Source organism: Miscanthus floridulus, chromosome 1, assembly GCF_019320115.1.
Source record: "Miscanthus floridulus cultivar M001 chromosome 1, ASM1932011v1, whole genome shotgun sequence".
In the NCBI taxonomy this organism is placed as follows: Eukaryota; Viridiplantae; Streptophyta; class Magnoliopsida; order Poales; family Poaceae; genus Miscanthus; species Miscanthus floridulus.
Window position 1 is genome coordinate 137,834,670 of NC_089580.1, and position 21,845 is coordinate 137,856,514.

General features: G+C 43.8%; 1 pseudogene; it reads right to left on the reverse strand.

Moving 5' to 3' along the window:
- Positions 1-15,187: 15,187 nt before the first annotated feature.
- LOC136464002 (purple acid phosphatase 15-like) lies at positions 15,188-18,025 on the reverse strand (annotated as a pseudogene).
- Between the last annotated feature and the right edge of the window lie 3,820 nt (positions 18,026-21,845).

Sequence of the window (21,845 nt, forward strand, 5' to 3'; positions counted from 1 at the left end):
TTCCCCCTAAAAGAAATCTCGCCCTGAGATTCAAAGCCATAGGGTAAGTAATGGAAAAGGAAATGTGTCAGTCCAAAAACATCCAAAACTTGTCCATAAAACAACTGAGGTCCCTTTACAAAACACAACTTGTACAACCGAGCTCAACTAACATTACTCTATTCTATATTGACGCTAGAAACTCTGGAAATTTTTCTAATAAGTAATCTTCTGATTCCCAAGTAGCTTCTTCATCTAAATGTTGATTCCATTGTATCTTGTAGAACTTGATTGTCCTTCTTTGAGTAACACAATCTTTCTAATCCAAAACTCGGATAGGATATTCGGAATAAGTCAAATCTGGTTCAAGTTCCACTCCTTCAACCTCAACATTCTGCTCAGGCACTCGGAGACACTTCTTCAATTGAGAAACATGGAACACATCATGCACAACTGCTAGATGTTCTGGTAATTTCAAGCGATATGCCACTTTTCCATACCTCTCTAAAATTTGAAATGGTCAAATATATCGAGGTGCCAACTTTCCTTTAACACCAAAATGGGTAACTCCATTCATTGGTGATACTTTCAGATATACAAAATCTCCTTTGTTAAACACCAATGGTCTACGTCGTCTATCCGCATAACTCTTTTGTTGGGATTGAGCTATCTTCAAATTACTTTGTATTTACTTAACCTTGTCTTCTGTTTCTTTCACAAGGTCAACCCCAAAGAACCTTCTTTCTCTAGGCTCAGACCAACTCAGCGATGTTCTGCATCTACGACCATAGAGTGCTTCAAATGGAGTCATTCTAATGCTTTCCTGATAACTATTGTTGTATGAGAACTCGGCCAAAGGTAAGCATTTGTCCCACTTATTGGAATAGTTAAGGACACAACACCTTAACATATCTTCGAGCACTTGATTGACTCTTTCAGTTTGTCCATCAGTCTACGGATGATAAGCTGTACTATACAGGAGCTTAGTACCCAATGAAGAATGCAAGTGTTTCCAAAAGCTGGAGACAAACTATGTACCCCTATCTGACACAATAGTCTTGGGTACTCCATGGAGACTCACAATTCGCTCCAAATACATCTTGGCATACCATATAGTGGGATATGTATTCTGAACTAGAAGAAAATGTGCTGACTTGGTTAGTCGATCTACAATAACCCATATTGAGTCAAATCCCTTTGATGTCTTGGGTAGACCAACAATAAAGTCCATACTTATGTCCTCCCACTTCCAAGATGGAATAGATAATGGTTGTAATTCACCAGCAGACCTCAAATGTATAGCTTTTACCTTTTGACAAGTATCACACTTTGCTATGTATCTAGCAATCTCTATTTTCATTTTAGTCCACCAAAATCTTTGTTTCAAGTCATGGTACATCTTGTTGCTTCCCGGATGTATAGATAACCTATAGCATGTGCCTCATCCAGAATTGACCGTCGTAACTCAGTAACTTTTGGTACCACCAGGCGATCCTTGAACCATAACACACCTTCATCATCTATGCTGAAGCATTCTGCTTTTCCATTCCTGACCCTTTCTTTGATATGGGTTATACCCTTGTTTTCCTTCTGAGCAGCAATAACTTGATCTCGAATAGTGGATTCAACAATTATGTTGGTCAAACTACCTTGTTGAATTACTTCTACATTCAACTTCTCCATTTCTTGACATAAAGTCAAACCCATTGCTCTCACTACCAGACAATTGCAATAACTTTTGCGACTGAGGGCATCTACAACCACATTTGCTTTACCAGGGTGATAATGTACTTCCAAGTCATAATCTTTAATCAGTTCTAACCATCTTCTTTGTTGTATGTTCAACTCTGACTGAGTAAAAATATACTTTAAGCTCTTGTTGCCTGTATAAATATGGCATGTATTACCAAGTAGGTAATGCCGCCAAATCTTCAGAGCATGGACCACAGCTGCTAATTCTAGATCATGAGTCAGATAGTGTTCTTCATGTTACTTAAGTTGTCTGGATGCATAGGCAATGACTCGGCCTTCTTGCATCAACACACATCCAATACCAATATCTGAAGCATCACAATAAATATCAAACGGCTTCTCGATATTAGGTTGGGCTAATACTGGTGCAGTGGTCAATAGTCTCTTCAAAGTCTGGAAAGCCTCTTCACAATCAGTTGACCAGACAAACTTGACTAGGTTCTTCAACAACTCAGTTATGGACTTTGATACTTTAGAGAAATCTAGAATAAACCAACGGTAATACCCCGCCAATCCCAAAAAACCCCAAACTTGATGAACTATGGTTGGCGGTTTCCAATCAAGCACATCCTTCACTTTGCTTGGATCAACTGCAATGCCTTCAGCTGACAAGACATGTCCAAGAAATTGTACTTCCTTAAGCTAGAAATCACACTTGCTAAACTTGGCATATAGTTGATGTTCTCTCAAGCAGGTCAGAACAATTCTGAGATGTTCCGCATGTTCTTTCTTATTCTTGGAATATACTAGAATGTCATCAATAAACACCACTACAAACTTGTCTAGCTTAGGCATGAATATTGAATTCATCAGATACATGAAATGAGCTGGAGAATTTGTCAAACCAAAAGACATTACCAAGTATTCATATAATCCATATCTTGTGGTAAATGTCGTTTTGGGAATATCTTCAGGCTTTATCTTGATTTGGTGATATCCTGACCTCAAATCTATCTTAGAGAAAACTTTTGCTCCGGCCAATTGATCAAAAAGCAAATCTATCCGAGGTAAAGGATACTTATTCTTGATGGTCACTTCATTCAACGGACGATAGTCCACACATAACCTCAGGGTCTCATCTTTCTTTTTCATAAAAATTGTTGGACATCCCTAAGGTGAGGAACTAGGTTGAATAAATCATTTCTCAATCAATTCTTGCAATTGAGTCTTCAACTCGGCCAATTCCTTAGGTGGCATCCTATAAGCTCTCTGAGAAATTGGATCTATTTTAGGTTGCAACTCTATGTTAAACTGTACATCCCTATCTGGTGGTAGACCGGGTAAATCTTTAGAAACACATCTAGAAATTCACACACTACCGGGATATCTCTAATCTCTTTGATAGCAGTTGCACAAACCTTGCCCACTGATCTTCTTAAAGTTGGAAGTTGGATGAGAAGTTGAGAATTACTATCAGGCAAACTCACCCTTAATGTCCTATTCAAAGCATCTAAAACAGCCTTATGCTGATACATCTAATTCATTTCCAAGATTACATCTATATCCTGATCCTTAAGGATAATCAAGGTAGTGGGAAAAATATGCCCACCCAGGTTTATAGGTACCTGGTATACCATTTCTTTAGTACATAGACGTCCCCCGGGCGAATGTATAAAGAAATATTCCTTTGTTGCCCCAATTGAAATTTCATGCTTTACCACAAATGTTCTATTGATGAATGAATGAGATGCACTTGAATCAAAAAGTATAACTGTAGGGTGATTGGCAACAGGAAACATACCCACCATCACTGGCTCCCCTTCCGGAATTTCTTCAGCTTGAATATAGAACACACGTCCTGTCTTCCTCTCATCTTTGCCCTTCTGAGCATTCTGATTGGGGTTTTTGTTTGGTGCCTGGCCCTGTTGTTGATTGGCAGGGGCCTTCTGATAATTTTGATTAGCCTACCTAGGATATGGACATTCCCTGGAGAAATGATCGGTCCTTCCACAATTGTAACACGGATAATTATGACCCTAGGACATTGGAGCATTGCTACTAGGAGCATTGGTCTGCTGTGGATTCGGTAGGGTTATAGCAGGATGGACATTTGACTATTGCCTGGCTTAGAACTATGGCGAATGATAAGGATGATTATGATTTACTGGATGATAAATCACCCTCTGCCTCTTCTGATTTCCCCCAAAAGATCCAGATGACATACTCTTTTTCTTTTTGAGCTCCTTATGCTACCGATACTTTGCCTCTGAAGCAATTGCAATATTTACTGCCTCATGATAAGTAACATTAGTACAAGTTGTCATCATTATCTGCAGCTTGGTATTCAGACCTCTCATAAACCACCTCTTCTTCTTAGCATCAGTATTGACATGTTCAGATGCATATTGTGACAGGTGATTGAATCTTCCCACATATTGCATCACTATTTGATCTCCTTGCTTCAAAGCAAGGAATCCATCTAGCTTCATAGCCATAACTCCTTCAAGGATATAATGGGCTCTAAAGGTAGTACAGAACTCAGCCCAAGTTATTGGAATGCTAGCTAGTTGCATAGCCACTAAGTTTACCCACCAAGCACTTGCTGCTCCTCGAAGTTGCTGGGCGGCAAACGCAAGTTTTTGATACTCCATGCATGGAATAAGATCAAATTTCTGCTCCATAGTTCGAAGCCAGTCATCAGCCTCCAATGGTTCATCTGCCTTGGTGAACACCAGTGGTCTTATGTCTGTAAAATCAACATATGTAGCCTCCTGTCTATTATGGTGGCGACCACAGTTTCCTTGCATCTGATTTTGATTACTCTGAGCTATCTCATGAAGCAAATGAGAATTTTTGGTCATCACATTGACAAGTGCGGTTATAGCATCAGCCAGATTTGTTGGAACTGGTGGCGGATCTGGAATACCGTCCTCATCTTGTGAAGTTCCTGGAATATACGAACCCCGCGTACGACGCATCTGCTCATAACAAACCAAACTTTATTACAAGTCTTTATTGAATTGCACCAAAGCTTACTCCAGACACATTACATAGAGTTTACTAATATAAACACCAGAACCTGTAAGTACCAAAACAAGTCTACATAACTTAACTAGAACTAACTATTATACAACTCTACTCCTTTCCTTGATCACTTCAAACTTCAGGCTCGGTATCCATTCTGGAAATATTATCGCCTTCATTATCACTTTCATCGATCATTACTAATTCTTCAGGGTCTTCTTCTTCTTCTTCTGATTCGTCATCATCGGCAAGGATGACACCGGGGTCCATGGCATCAGCTTGGGGTTCATGATTCGGATCTAGGAGATTGCTTAGCCTATGAACTTCCTTATGCAGATAAGTATTATGTTCTTCTAAATCTTCTACATAGAATTCTAACTCATGAGTTCTAGCTCTAGCTACATTTTCCCTATGCCAAGCTTCATTCCTTCCTTCCACCGTACGAACTAACATACATTTGTAGTTCCTATGCACGGTGGTGAGACGTCTCAATTGATCCTGTAATTCTCCTACATGTATAGCATCTAAAGCCCTATCTCTAGTAGCTTGTGCTAACTCTGCAGAAATCCTCTATATCTCTACCTGGGGATTAGGCCTAGAGCTGCTACTACTAGCACTGTCAATCTTAGGGGCAAGTTGGTGACGAGGAACTTCTTTGGGTCCAGTGGACTTATGGGGCGTCATCTTGGTACGAGCCATACTATAGGAAGCCAATTTAATCCAAGTAAGATTATTTGATCAAAGTCTAAAGAGCAGCTAGGATGGATTACATTACTCAAACCAGACTCACTACTCAACTCCAGACTCAGAGGTGAAGGAAGTAACTAGTGAATTAATCATGATGCATGAATCGTTCTTACGAACAAAATCATCAAAGCTTATAATACACATAAAAACATTTGTTTTTATATAGGGCATAGTAAGATTACTACTCCACCACACAAAACCTTTTTAATCAAATAAGGAATGGTGAGAAAGAAATAAGATAAGTCAGAAGCAATTTGGACCAAATTAACAAGTTAAGTTTAGTCATCCCAAATCGTTTTGAAGTTTTTGTAAACCAATACAACAAAGACTTTGTAACAATCGCTCTAATACCATTCTATGGCAGAACCTCCTAAATTATAGGGCCCACATGCACCTGTCACTGTCCGACGACCTTTGACATCTATGCATATGTTTCCGATAACTTAAGAAGACTGTCGGATGTCCTCGGGGAACCCCGAATCATCCACGATTTCCGAGTAGGATCACATTACAGAGTCATTACAGTATTACAACATTTATTAAATATATACATCAGAGTAAAAACAGCGGAAGTCTTACAATAATATAATTTACAAAACAGTAGTTTCAAACCTCACAACTAAGTTCGATGATTATTACAAAATGAAATAGTGGAGTGGCATTATAATATAATACAAAACACACAATGAAACTGCCCTGCCCAAGGGCCACACATTTACTTCTCATTGTCAGATCGAACAATAGTCATGCAGCACGATCCAAAATAGATATGCTCATGAGGCTCACCTGCAATAAGGATCAACGAACCCTGAGTACAAAAGTACTCAACAAGACTTAATCAAAATAAGAACTAATAAACTCAGGAATGCAGGCTCAGGGATTCAAGGTATAGCTTTAGCAATGATCAAAGTTATTTTTTGCGTAAAAGCTCTTTAACAAAATTCTTTATTTCAACATATAAAACTTTATAAGAACCACATATGAATCTGCCATAATCCGTAATGAGATCATGAACTTCATATCCAACATCTTCTCAAGCCTTATTCGAGTTTCAGTTATTAAACTACAATGATGAATAGAGAAGTGAGTCTCCATAACCGAGGAGCGATGACGATTCAAACCGATTATAAACCTAGCTAGGAATTCCAGGCCACACGACATATGCAGGTCTCCGACCTACATATATCAACCTACTCTCGGATCCTCTAAAATAAGAACAGGTCCGCGCCACCCGAGAATACAGTACTCCATCCATCTAGCCCATTGCCACGTGGGTACATGCTATTCCCGCCATCTCTCCACTCCCAGTGCGCGAGTAGCCATTCTCATAATAGAATCGCCAAGTTAAGGCTTATCGGAGTATGTGGTTAGTACTACAAAGCCTCACCGCACACAGTTCAACAACGGACGGACCTTAACCGACACAGGCAGAAAGGACCCACTCACAAGACCTCAATGTCTTGTGGCTCACACACACCTAGTCCGTCCAGTCTAGATTTATTACTCTACATGCTCATATTTTATGATCACATAAGTAACCAAAGATCCATTTAAGATTCTCAGGTGACAGGTAATCACCCGACTACGCATGACTAAGCATATCTAGACATTTACGAATAAAACAAGTAATCAAGGTAGATATGGAAAAACAATGTTGGTAATGCACCAATTAGGCTTTTACTTAGCTCTTAATCACTTAATGCAGTATAGAAAAGCAAAAGCGAAATTAATTTGTAAAACACAAGGTAGGGTTGTATGCATCCGGGGCTTTCCTTCGTTGATGGAAAAGTCTGATTCCTGCGATGTTCCACAAGTATTCGATCCGACCTCAACAGACGGACTAACCTCCTCAGCAACTTGATTAACTATCACGTGTTCACCTTCATTCACTACATGTAGTAACAATGCCATGTTTAACATGATGCGGAATACGAAACATGATGCTTAATGATGGATGCAAAAGTTAACAACTGGAATACAACTGGAATACAACTTTCCTTCACGGTACAGTTACAAATCAAACTAACTAAACCTTTCCAGAATACTAACATCAATTGCCAAAGATCATTACCAACTAATGACCCAAGGACATCACTCAATCAAAAAATTCAAACAAAACCTAAATCACTAAAGGTTACTATTTGCTTTTATGAATTAATTAATTAATTAAGAATTATGAAATAAATCAACTTGTTCCAATTGACCTCAAAATTTTTGTAAATGTTCATCACATGATAACTAAGTGGCAAAACAATTTTCATAATTTTTGGACAATTAAATAAGCCTAGAAAAATCATAGAAATCCATTTATTAATAAATTGGGCAATTTTCATCACATTCAAAAAGTGCTGAAAATAACATTTCATATTTTTCTTAAATAATATACATCACAGAGAGGTCACACAAAAATTTTCATAATTTTTGGATCACTAAATAAATCTACACAAAAATAACAAATTACATCACTATTCATTCAAATGTGAAAATAGAAAAAATTCCATTTGAACGCTGAGTCACTGACAAACGGACCCCACTTGTCATCTTCAACCTTCGACGTTGACCACGGCGGCGACTGTTCTGACCGGCGATAACTCACCGACGACGAGGTTACCGGCGATGGCAAACGCACCAACATGCTCCCCACAACTATGCGCACCTACAGACGTTCTTAGTCGCACTGATTACGGCTCTACACTAACTCAACGCGTGGCCATGGCAGACGTGGTGGCATGGCTATGCTACGCCGGTGACAGGAGCCCGGTAGCGATTGAACAAAGTGCACGAGAAGTATCAGCAGCTCACCCCGAATACGTTGGAGCAAAGACCGAGATCGGAGGAGCAACGGAGAGGTGGGTCGACGTGTACAGCAACCACGGCAGCGCAAACGACGGTGATGATGATGCTTCGGTGACTGTAGTGGACAAAAGGACCAATCAACCGGTGATAAAGTATCATGGGCACAAGGCGAAGCTGACGGTACGCTCAGTAATGACAAAGACGCACCGTGAAGCTCCAGCCACGGCGAATCGTGCTCGACGGAGACGCTGTCGGCCGCGAGGAAGAAGAGCGTGCACCGCGAGTTTCCAGTGAAGACAAGCCAAATTTGTGGGTTGGTTGGGCGTGTAAGAATGAGGCAGAGCTATGGCAAGCTGTGCAGCGACTGGAGTGCGCTAAAGTGACGGTGAGAGCTCACCGGAGTTATGGCTGTGGCATCGGGAAAACAGAGCAAGAGAGCGGGGCCAAACGGCGACGGCCAAGGCTAAATAGCACGGCTTAGAAGCGCAAGGAAGCCACGCAGGAGACTTCACCGTGCCAGCGCGAAGCCGAGGACATGCACGCGCGCGCCTAGAAGCGAACCGAAGGTCGCCGGCAATGTAGCTTAGGCGGTGAACATTGTTCACAGGAATTATAGAATTGCCATTCATTGTCAAATTCAAATTACTCCCAAATTTGTATAACAACTCAAAAATCTCCAAAAATAAAAGTTGTTCAAAATTCAAAGTTCTACAACTTTGTTTTATAACCAACCCCAAATTTGGTCTATATTTTGAAATGAACCTTTGAATTCAAATAGGGAAAATTTAATGAATTACGCCTTTTCGAATTACTCCAAATTTTTCATAACAACATTGAAAACTTCAAAAACAAACTTTGTATAACTTGACAAGCTCTACACTTTTGCTTTTGGGCTCAACACAAAAACATGCTTAGATTTTGAAATGAGTTTTCAGGGTAGGATTTAAATACTGAAAATCAGGGTTTTCTGGAAAATTCAAATCCAAACCAAATTTTGACTTGATTCAAACAATTCAATTCAACACTCATAATACAAATGTAAACTTGTTTTAGTGAATGCATATCAAAGTTTGCAATATGACCAAATGCCTTGTAATGCGTATGATAACATGTCATGTTTTTAATATTTAAACACCCGGGGTGTTACAATAATGATGAGCATAGGGTAAGACATGATACTCTGGTCAACTATAGTACTGAGGACCATGCCCTGCGTGCCTGCGAGAAAGTACCGTCAGGGTATGACGGGACGAGCACTTTAAGCCCTCCTAGGCATGACAGAGCTCGAATAGTGTTATAGGCGCTGACTTTTGTCCTACAGTGTTGTAGGCGCCGTCATCAGCCCTCGGGCATGGATCCTAACACAAGCATACGACAACCACTATAATCCAAGAGAGAACTCGCATCATCTATAGTAACAGACATATAGTCACTTTCCTGTCTGCTCTCTGTAAGGTCACGGCTCGGCACCGTGGCACGCCGCACCGTCCGCCGGAGTAGGATGGGACGTGACCACTTGTTGAAACAAAGCCAGAGCACGGCCCTATTAGGATCCACGAATGTGCCATCCCGAGCATGGTCTGCCATGTCAGCAGGGTAGGCTCAAGGAAAAAGGAGGACCCAGCACCTTTGAAGGACCTTCTCTACCTTTGGTTTTTTTCCCTCTTTCTCTCATCTATAACTCCTGCTCCCCTTGGTCTATAAAAGGGAGGGCAGGACACCCCGCTAAGGGGACGGATCAATTTGGCACACATCAGACACACGACCAAGCAGCAACCGAGCTCTTGGCATCCTTTCGACCTTTCCATCAGAGACTTGGGACCAAACCCTCTCTTGACCATTTGTACCCCCCACTACAAATATTTTTCGGTACTAATAACACGAGCAGCAGCAAACTAGACGTAGGGACATTCTGCCCGAACCAGTATAAACCTTGTGCCCTTTAGTACACCATCCGAGCCTAACGCGCAACAAATATAAATTTAGTAGTTGGTGTTTGTTCAAAACACCGACAGTTAGCGAGCTCACCGAGCGCGTCGCTCGAGCCATCAAGGCAAGCAACGTTAGCTCAGCCCCTCCGGTTGCAGAAATTATAGATAGGGTAATGCACAGAACTAGACCAACCCCTACCGAGCCCAATGGGGCTCAGGTCGCCCGACACCGACTCAGGAAATCAACCGACCGCGTAGGTCGCAGGCGGGACAAACATGGGCGAACACACCGAACAACAGTCTACGGCCCTAGAAAAGAGTACCAAGATGCTCAGCCTCCAACCGACTCGCTAGTCGGACGTAGGCTCGGGGGCTACACCCACTAGGTGCGCTCGCGTGCACCCATTGTCAAAACAAAAAATCTCCTCCGCTATCAAAACAAAAACCCCCCAGACGATTCTATTCGAATCGCCTAGGGGCTCGGGTGCTACAACCACGGGTGCGCTCGCGCGCACCCACTGTCAAAACAAAAAAAATCCTCCAGACGATTCTACCCAAATCGCCTAGGGGCTCGGGGGCTGCTGTCAGGTTCATAAACCCGGGGTCCCTAATGGGCCTACTTCCTAGTAAAAGCTCGGCCCAGTAGACGATGTTGCGAATGACGCGCAACTCCTGGGCTGGCCCAAGTGCCTAACGAGAGGCCAGAAGAGCGATCCAGTCTTCGACTGGAAGGCCTGGCCAAGAAGGGATGGTGCTCGCTTCTGACTCTGACCCGCTTCTCCAACCGGAAGGCCTTGCCAGGAAGGGATGGTGCTCGCTTCCGACTTTGGCCCGCTTCTCCAACTAAAAGGCCTGGCCAGGGAGGGCGACGCTCGCTTTTGACTCCGACTAGAAGGCCTGGCCAGGAAGGGACAGTGCTTGCTTTCGACTCTGACTTACTTCTCTGACCAGGAGTACACCGAACCTCTGCTTACAGCTCTTCTTCGATCGTAGCGATCGGAGCCGACTGGGAAACGACCGAACGGGGATGTCCGCTCGGTAAGGACCCAAAGAATCAGGAGGAGCAAGTAAGGTAGGGCGTTGAAGTCAAACCGCAATACTGAGGACCGTACCCTACACACCTACAGGACAATATTGTCAGGTCATGTCAAAAGGGTGCTCCGCGACCTTCCAGACGTGACCGAACCGAATAAAGTTATGGGTGCCGACATTGGCCATACCAGAAGAACACGATGGAGCCTACCACATACATCTGGGCGTCAATAGTATTGTGGGTGCCAATAAAACACCTTGTACCCAATGTCATGGGCAACAAGACTAGGTAGCACACACACTCTCTTTCTCCCACTCTCTTTCTTTTGTAAAGCTATCCCCTTCATCTATAAAAGGGGATGCGCTCTCTCCAAGAGGAAGGCGGATTGATCCAACGAACAACAGACAACAGACGGATCATTCCGACTCACTCTCTGCTAGTTTTAGACATTCTAAAGCTACACAGAGCATACGTTCCAATACTTAGCGCACGTAGGAGCTCCCGCCACTCTCGGCCCTTTGGTCCAGAGTCCAACCGGACCTCTGATAACCCCCATCTTACTCTCTCTCATTTGTAACCCCACAGCAAACTTCGAGCACCTGGGCTCAGGAATAAAGTCACCGACCGACTCAAACTGGACGTAGGGCACATTGCCTGAACCAGTATAAACCTTGTGTCATTGAGTGCTAGGCCACATCTGATCACAACGTACGGCAAAACGATAAATATTTACTAGTTGATCACTTTTCGCACCGACAGGAAGAAATTTGCATCAAGAGGATTATAAAACACATGTACTTCTATATTTTCCGATAAGTGAAGAAATTTGCATTAAGATGATATTATAATCATACTAAGACTAATCCTGATTTTTTCATAACTACGATACACACAGCTTATGAAATAACTAAGAAATAGAAAATAGCTTGAAACCAGATATCATATCCTAGCCAGCAAAAGCATATCATGTCTTCGGCTTCATCCACCACCAATATAGCAAAGCAGGGGTCGCGGCCATATGGGTAGTTCAGTGGGAATAAACGCCCAGGGGTACAACAGTCCTTTTATTGAATAAAAACTAAACTTTAGTCCATAATCCAAGTAGTCCGGTGGTCTAAAGATTTAGCCGCTAAAGTTGGCCTTAGAAGCCTTGGTTTTAAGTTGGGTCTCTGAGACCCCTTGCACGGGTCTTGCCAACTAAGGGTCTGTTTGGTACTACTTTACTAACTGTGCTCTATCAAATCTAAATCTAATGTAGAGTAGCTCTAAAAAAACCAAAGTTTTTGGTGTGCCTCTTTAGGTGCTTCGTAAGCTTTACCTTTTTTCGTGAAACAGAGCTGGTGGAGCTATACCTGTTTTGCTAGCAAAATTAGGAGCGGGACTGGAAAAAAGCGAAGGGATGCCATCCCGTTTGGACCTAAGGTAGCGTTTGGTTGAGAGGCGAGGTGGAATGGGATGGTTCTTTCTCTGTTTTCTCTGTATTGGGATGGTTTCTGTTTCTGTTTGGTCATTGAAATGGGATGATCCTGTTCACCTGCGCTCCTATAAACAGTGAACTCCACGAACAGGTGGAGTACTCCCAGTCCCATGTCCCATCACTCGTGCATGGTGGATGGGACATGGGACTGTCTTAAATTTGGAACGCGACCGCAGATAGTCGAGCTCAAGCTTGGCGTGCCACAAACTTCCTTTGGTGACCATTTGCTTGACGCTGCAGCCTGCACGTCGGTTCGGCGTGTCTAGGCTTCGCTCCATCCCGTAAAATCGCAGTTTTTTTCTGCGCCTGGACTGGAATCGCCAAAAGTTGGGCGACAGTTTCGTTTGCCGCACTCACAGCGGGGCCAGATCGATGTTAAGCGTGGCTCCTAGGATTGTGTTCCCAAAAACAGGCTCCCGGATCTCACAAGCGTTCCTTTCCTTTTCAGCCGTTCGTTCATTCCATATTTACCATTTCTTATTTACTGCTCGTGCTCGAGAATAGAATTATTTTTGTCCCAACAAATATTTATACAGTTTTAGCGTTCATATTTTTTTTTGCTAACTAATATACTCAATGCTTGGGCAGCACAATCAATCAATCCAGTACACCTTTCCTCAAATCATTTTACATCTTGCTCCTCAAGCAACTGATCGAGTTCTCCATGATCCAACCAAATTATGTAAAATAAAAGGTCACTTTCCCTTTGCCACCGTTTACATCTTCTTCCCCAAGAAAAAAATATCCTATTGATTCTCGGAAGAGCATGCATGGTGCATGCACACCGATTGATACAGTGATGCTTCCATGTGATCGTCCGCCCATCCCATTTCCGGGCGCCGGCGACAAGAACGAGATATTCTACTTATATATATACTGCGAAACACGTACAGCCACTGCCATGCATGTGGCCATGTGCATGGGAGTGCCATGCAGGTTTTATTACTAATGCAATTACGGGACCGTGCCGATCAGACAACTCAAATTTGATTAAATTCATAGCACATGGTATTAGTTTATATATCTCTAAATAAATTTATTATAAAAATATATTTTATAACTAATCTAATAATATTTATTTTATATCATAATTTTTATATAAATTTAATTAGAGTTTAAATTTTTTGACTTCTCAAAAAACGAGAATTGTATTCTTCTACAGAGCGAGGGAGTAACCGGTATCCAGGACGCAGGCATCAAGGAAGAAGCAACACCGAAACGTAGAGCAACACCGAAACGTAGAGCGACTACTATAGGAGTACGGAGTATTTGTTTAGTCCGAAAGCAGGTAGCAGTTTGAGGGACGGATTGCCCAACAAATCCGTGTGCGCTCCAGGTTTCGGAGACGAAATTCGACGCCGTTCCTGAATCCGGTCTGCGGTCTGCCTGCAAAACGGTGGATCAGATTCCTGGCACTGTACGCGGAGAGGGCAGTATTGCTTGCAGCAGTCGCCGTGGCACAAGATCCCAGGCCGAGCAGAAAAGGCGGCGTTTTTAGGCAGGCACGACTGGGCTACAGCCGACTCCACGTGGGAATCCAGTGGATCCCGATCTTCTACGGCTAGAGCTGGTCTGGTTTCAGAATATTTCCCATTCAACAAAGGTTGTAGCAAGCTCCAAATATGTGTAGTATCCAGTTTTCCAAAGACATGTATATAGGTATCTTATATAGAATTAAGAACAAAACGTTTTCTATATGAGAGAATTATTTATTTGGCATCAAAACAAATCAGTGTTTCGTATTTGGCACTCAAAAATTTAAACTTTTCTATTTGGCATGAAGTTAAAATTTCCTTTCTTAACTGGCACTGCCGTCTATTTTCATTGCTTGTCTGTTAGTTGACTGTTAGTTTTTTCTCCCTTTGTCTAATGTACCCCCTCTGTTTACGTAAGACTGAAATTTAACCGAAACCGAGCCCCAGCATCCCAGATCCGGGCCACTGTACGAGGCTGCCCACGAGTTTGACCAGGACGTGCTCGTCTCCGTCGACACCGCCGCGGATATGGTGTACTTCGCCCTCGAGTTCGACCGAGGCGTGTCCGTCTCCGTCTCCGCCGCCTCCAACCTCGTCCAGAACTCCGCCAGCGCTCCGCTCGCTCGTCCACTACTCCGTGTCCGGGCGCTCACCTCTGTCCCCATCAGCCCCAGCGCCCCCGAGGAGATGGACATGAACACCAGCGCCTCGGTCACCGGCATGATGCTCGCCAGGAAGTCCGACTCTGTCAGCTCCGCCCCGGCATCCGGATCCGGCATCGGCCGCATGGTGAGGTTGGGCCCGCTCATGTCCACATGGAACGTCGAGCCCAGTCTGATGACGGTGGCGCCGGTCTCCATGAGGTCCGCGACATAGTCCATCGCCGGCCTCCACAGCGTGTCCGAGCTCACCACCACGCAGCAGCCCCGACTCTCCTACCACCACGGGATGCGAGTAGGCCACCCCGCAGGAGGCCACCCCCGGCCTTGCTCGATGAGCCGCGTACCCGTGTTGGGGCCAGCGTCGGCGCGCTTCAAGGCGTGCTCATGTAGGCCATGCTCACCTTTGTGCGTCCATGGCGGAGCGAAGCTCCGGGCGCACGCGCTCGCCGTTGCCATGGCCAGCCGAGGGCGAGGCCGACCACCATCTGTGCGACAGCAGCGCCCTCGGCTCCTGCACACGAGACCGGCGGCTGCTCGGCAGCTCGCTCGCTGCCTTCTCGTCCAGTGTACTTGTCGGGCTCCCACGCCAAATACGAAACATAGAAGACTCCCACGCCATCCTCGAGGCACTTGTCGGGCTCCCTGACGATGTAGACCTCGTTGGCGGCGACGTCGTCATTGAGGTCCTGGTTGCGGTGCCACCGCCAGAGCGCGTGCGTGTCATTCTTCACCTCCAGCAACGCCGTGCTCGAATGAAAGCTCTAGTTTGGTTTTGGTGAATTGATGAAACCCTAAGTGCTAACCTAGTTTATCAAGTGATCATGAGATAGGTAGCACACTCCAAGTGGTGAAGCAAATGAAGATCATAGCATGAGGATGATGATACCATGGTGATGATCAAGTGCTTGGACTTGGAAAGAAGAAAGAGAAAAACAAAAGGCTCAAGGCAATGATATAAATTGTAGTAGCCATTTTGTTTTAGTGATCAAGACACTTAGAGAGTGTGATCACATTTAGGTTTGATAGCCATACTATTAAGAGGGGTGAAACTCATATCGGAATGCGGTTATCAAAGTGTCACTAGATGCTCTAACTCATTGCATATGCATTTAGGATCTAGTGGAGTACTAACACCCTTGAAAATGTTTGTAAAAATATGCTAACACATGTGCACAAGGTGATACACTTGGTGGTTGGCACATTTGATCAAGGGTGGTGAAGTTTAGGTGCAAGGGTAAGTAACTCCACCGGCGGAGTGTCCGCCCATAGAGTGCGGACAGTCTGACGATGCCACCGGTGCCCTAGACAGAAAAGACGGAGGTCACTGGAAGTGATCGGATGCTGGCCTCGATTAGACCGGCGTGTCTGGTCAGATGTATCAGTGAAGACGCTGGCATCAATCAAATGACCGGATGCTAGGTCGCTCTACGACCGAACGCTGGCAGGGTGCGTCCGGTCAGTGCTGACGTACGCTGACGTGAGGCGCATAGAGGAGACGTCGTCTGACCAGACGCTGGTAGGGTCCGGTCAAGCATGACCGGACGAGTCTGGTCGGCAAAATACATTTCTGGAACCTTACTAGAAACGACCGAACGCTGGAGGCTCATAGTTCGGTCAGTTATAGAGGAGCGTCCGGTCAACAGATGACTGTTGAAATCTGATGAACAGTATTTGAAGCAGGGAACACGTGGTGTGAATCACGTGACCGGACGCTAAGGGCCAGCGTCCGGTCACCCCGCGCTATACCCAGTGAAGGGGTACAACGGCTCTATTTTGTGGGGGCTTCTATTTAAGCCCCATGGCCGGTTGAAGCTCATACCTTTGGCCATTTTCATTGACATAACAACCTTGTGAGCTTAGCCAAAGCCCTCCCACTCATCTCCATCATTGATTCATCATCTTTGTCAGATTGGGAGAGAATCCAAGTGCATTGCTTGAGTGTTTGCATCTAGAGGCACTTGGTGTTCGTGTTTTGCTACGAATTTCACTTGTTACTCTTGGTGGTTGCCGCCACCTAGACGGCTTGGAGCAGCGAGGATCGTCGAGCGGAGGTTGGTGATTGTCTCCGGCTCCAATATTGGTGATTATGAGGGGTTCTTGACCTTTCCCCGGTGAAGAGCCAAAAGGTACTCTAGTGGATTGCTCGTGGCTTGTGTGATCCTCATCTTGTGTTGGTTGTGCGGCACCCTATTGAGGGTTTGGCATGTGAAGCCAATTAGCGCGTGAACCTCCAAGTGAGTGAATCACCACAACGAGGACTAGCTTGCCGACAAGCAAGTGAACCTCGGTAAAAATCATTATGTTCATCATTAATTTCGAGATGATTGGTCTTCATTGTTATTCATCCTTGTGATTGATTGGTTTTTTCATCTACATGGCGGTATAACCTTCTTGATCACTCTCCTTACTTTACCGCAAACTAGTTGACAAGCTCTTTAGTATAGCTAGTTGTGAGAGCTTGCTTGCTTGGTTGGTGTGGCTCTTTAGTTAGCCTTTGAGACCATACTAACATAGGGTAGTGTCATAGCTCTTGTGTGAATTGACACTATCTAAACTAGAATTGTGGTAGGTGGCTTACATTTTGAGTAGGCTAGCGCAACACTTGTTTCGCCTCATAATTGTCTAACTATTTTATTAAGTGTTGTTGTAGAAATTTTATTAGGCTATTCACCCGCCCTCTAGCCATTAGGACCTTTCACCGAAGCTGCTCTCCCTGTATGCGCTGTAGTCCGGCTAGTGGTCCCAGCAGAAGCGCCCCACGGCAGGTCCCGTCGTGAAGTTGGTCGCGCAGAGGCGACTGCCTATGAAGGGGTCCGGCGTCGACGCCGGGTCCGGGCAGTGGCCCGGGTCGTCCGCGTGCGTCGTCGCCATCTTCTCGCGGTTGCCGCCGTCGCCCACCGAGATGTACACGGGGCCGCATGCATCCAGCGTGTAGTTGAATACCCGGTTCGACCGCTCGTACGTGTGCACCTAATGGACATCGATCATAGACCACCATGTTCAAATCGTTCTTCAACTCAGACCATCAGTAGAGGCTAAAGGGCAAGGCTTACATGGCCGGTGAAGACGATGTCGACGCCGTAGGCGTAGAGGAGCTCCTCCATCTCCACCCTCATGCACTCGGCTTCCCTGTAGTGAGCCTTGTATGTGGTGTACCAGGGTGCGTGCCAGCCGGCGATCAGCCACGCCACCCATGCAGCCGCCGCCATCCCCAAGGCCGCGACAAGCGGTGAGCTGCGATGCGTGCAGGGCAGCACCGAACACGCGGCAAAGCGAGCTACGAGCTGGCGCCTAGGGATGGCGGCAAGCGGCGCACAGGTCCAGTGATGACTGGCGAGTGGCGGAGCCGGCTCACGACGAGGCCGCGGCGGCACGGGAAGACCTTGCACGGGGAGCAGCACGAGCGGATCTCGCGTGCGGGGCCATGACAGCGACACGCCATCATCCTGCCTCCTTCAGTCGGTAGGGCGGCGATGCGGGGACGTTGGTACGGGGTCTATGCGTCGGGTCGCCAGGGCGATGGCACGGGGCTGCGCAAGAGCTCCAGCAATATTGTCCGTACGGAAATACTTGAACTTCCCTATTTGGCACCGTGGATTTCTGCTGCAAAACAAGGGTATTTATGTCTTTTTATCGGTCACTTGACACCGTTACTGTCCTAAATGGACGGCAGTGCCATTTACAAAAGGAAATTTCAACTTGATGTCAGATAAGAAAGTTTAAATTTTCGAGTGCCAAATACGAAACACTGATTTGTTTCAGTACCAAATAAATAATTCTCCCTTTCTATATCAGCTATGTTGCAAATGACAACCCAACACAATGTCAAACTGTACTTACCTGGCCTTAATTAATAATTATTTTAGTTTTCAAAAAATAAAAAAATGGAAAATTCCTTAATTCTATTAGTTTAAAAAAATAATGGAAATTTTGATTAATTAAGGCTTCAAATTGTAGGTAGCAACAGAGCTACAATTTATGATATTAATTTCTTTTCTTATATTGTATACAATAAAAGGAAAATGTCCACACTAATAGGTAATATACGATGTAATACATCCATTGATCAACCATTCTCAACATTTTTGTTGAATTAATAAACTATATTCATGAATTAAGTATTGAAAACATATTAAGGCCTCGTTTGACAGGGCTTCTCCACCGGCTTCAGGAGCTGTTTGGAGCCGTTTTCTACCAAACGGGGTAAAGTAAAATAGCTTCACTTGTGAAGCCCCTAAAAACATGCTCTCACAGTGATTTGGGGTGGTGGAGCCAAAAAAAAGTGGCTTCTTCCGGCTCCTTCTCCAGGCCCCTAAAAACATGCTCTCACAGATAAGCCATTTTTCCAAACAGTTTACCAAAACCGCTTCAGCTCCATCAGTGGAACTATTCGTGGAGCTGAAACAAAAAAAAAATAGCTTTACTAGTGAAGTGAAGCCCTCTCAAACAGAGCCTAAATGCAAGAAGCAGCAACAGCCAGTTTCTTCAAACTGGATAACGTAATCCACTAGTCCATCATGGGTCTACTCTCTACTCTCTACTCTCTACTCTCTACCTTCCAAAAAAAACGGCGTACGGTGGTAAAGGTGGACAAAGCAGGTGGCAGGCCGGCCACCTTGAGGACCACACGGTTGGTTTCTTGCACGAGATCCGGCAATGGGGTCAGACCGTGACGCCGACCACGTGGCTGTAGACTGGGCCCCGCTGCAATTACCACTGCCTCTGCTACTCCAGCATGCGTGCCAGCTCAGCATTGCACCCACACTTAGATAACGGTTTGGATTTGGCTCGCTGTTTCTGGGCTGATAAGTCTGACCGGTGCTGGTTTGTTGTGAGAAAAAATACTGTTCATTAGTTGATAAGCTCTGGCTGAAATCAACAAGCGAACAGGTTGAGGATCTCTATCATGTTGGATCTTCTACGTTCGACATATCAAACCCGGAGCTCAAGCTCTCTACTAACAATTTTTTGAGTAAGGGCAGCTCCGACAAACGGTACTTTTTATTGAAAAGTGATTCTATGCTAATTTTGTGAAGTGGTTTTTTAAACAAACTAGAGGGTTGAGAGCTAAAAAAGTAGTTTTTTCTGATTCAACCCATGAACAGAGTCATTATAGTTCTAGAGAGACATTTTCAGAAAGAGCTACTTCTGTTAGAGAATCGGCTTCCACATAGAATGTAGTAAGATTAGTGTTAGTCTAAATGTTTAAATAGGCTAAGCGGTCACCTATTGTTTAGCTATTTATTCGGGCTAAATAACTATTTAAACGGACTAAACAATGATTAAACGAGATAAATGACTAATTAAATGGGCACAACAAGCCATCATATAGCGTTTACACGGCGTATAAACGGGCTAGATGGCTGTGCTGGCCAACACTGAATATGAGGAGATCTACCAAACATGCTAGTTAAGAAAATGGCTTGCCTTTTGTTTAGAGTTTAATGAAAACACGTTTGAAACTGATATTGGATCTAACAAAGATACTTGAAACTTGAGCAAATACGTTGGTTTGCCATTACAACAAAATATAAACTTGGACACGTTTGGATCCGCTAAGACTAATTCTTTGCTATAGTTAAAAGCTAGCTAACTTTCAACAAGTGCATGTTCGAAGCTTGCTAATAGGTACATATATCTCTACGAATAGACTGTCTGTTCTTGTAAGTTGGTTGTGTGTTTGACTAATGGGCAAACAAATAGCAAGGAGCTTGGCTATTTTTTTGCTCTCCTATTTGGATCACCTAGGGTTAGGCTCCAACATAGAACTAAGTGTTCCTACCATTAAGGATACATGGAAAGAGTCCATGCGTACCAAGAGTATTTGAGTAAATAAGTTAAGAAAATTGCTATATTTCTGTTGACAGAAAATGATGATTCATATCTGCCAGATTCTGGGCCGTTCATTTTGTTTGAAGATTCATGCTGTCCTCTGGGCAGACTGTCTAGCTATCAGCAGACAGATTTGTTCTATCAGATTTTTACCAATAAAAAGAGGACAACTCAACAAAAAAACTGACTTTGTACTGCTAGGTTCAAAACTTTGAACTATCACATTATAAACTTTGCACTGTCAGGTTTAAAACTTTACACTCAGGATTTATGAACTCAACTATGACATTACAAACTTTATATTGCTTGGTTCAAAACTTTGAACTATCATATTATAAACTTTGCACTGCTAGATTCAAAACTTTACAATTGGGATTTATAAACTTTCAACTATGACATTTACAAACTTTGTTCTGCTAGGTTCAAAACTTTGAACTATAACATTATAAACTTTGTTCTACAAGGTTCAAAACTCAAACGCAAAATTCAACGGATATAAAGTCAACAAAACTGTCGACAGATTTATATGTGTATTATCTGTCATATTTTCTTTTGGTGAGCTGTCTTCTTTTTTGATTGGCAAGAAATCTCACACATTTGTTGTTGTCAAATCTGTCAACAGATGTATAGAGCCAACCGTTAAGAAAATTGCCATCTTCAACTATATAATTAATTAAACTGCTTTATTTTCACATGTGAATTGTAGATCTGATATGGAGTTGAAAGCCTGAGTCCTGTCAGTGGGACCCAAAGGAAACCTAAATTGTAGTACACGCTAATATATATCACCATCAAGATGCATGTGTTCTCAACTTCTAGAAGAGACTATCATGTACCTTTTTTTGATATAAACCAGGCCGGCGATTTATTGTGAGCCTAGACCTCTAGGAAAAACGGACTCCTAAATCACAGTCTAAGCATTAGCCAAAACAAACATTTATTTATATATATAAACCTCCAATTAGATTAAATAAGTTAAAATAAACAATTTAGTATAGAGTTCTAGTTTCTTTTGGGTTGTTGGAGTCGCCTATAAGTTAAAAATCAGGATAAATGAAGGGAATAAAAAAGACTATCGGGCTATTCGGCTGATAAGTTGTGAGAGAAAAACACAATACCGTATCATGGCTGATAAGTCAGGTCGATAAGTTCAAATGAATAGGGCAACTATATGTGTTCTTTCTCCCATGAGAAAGA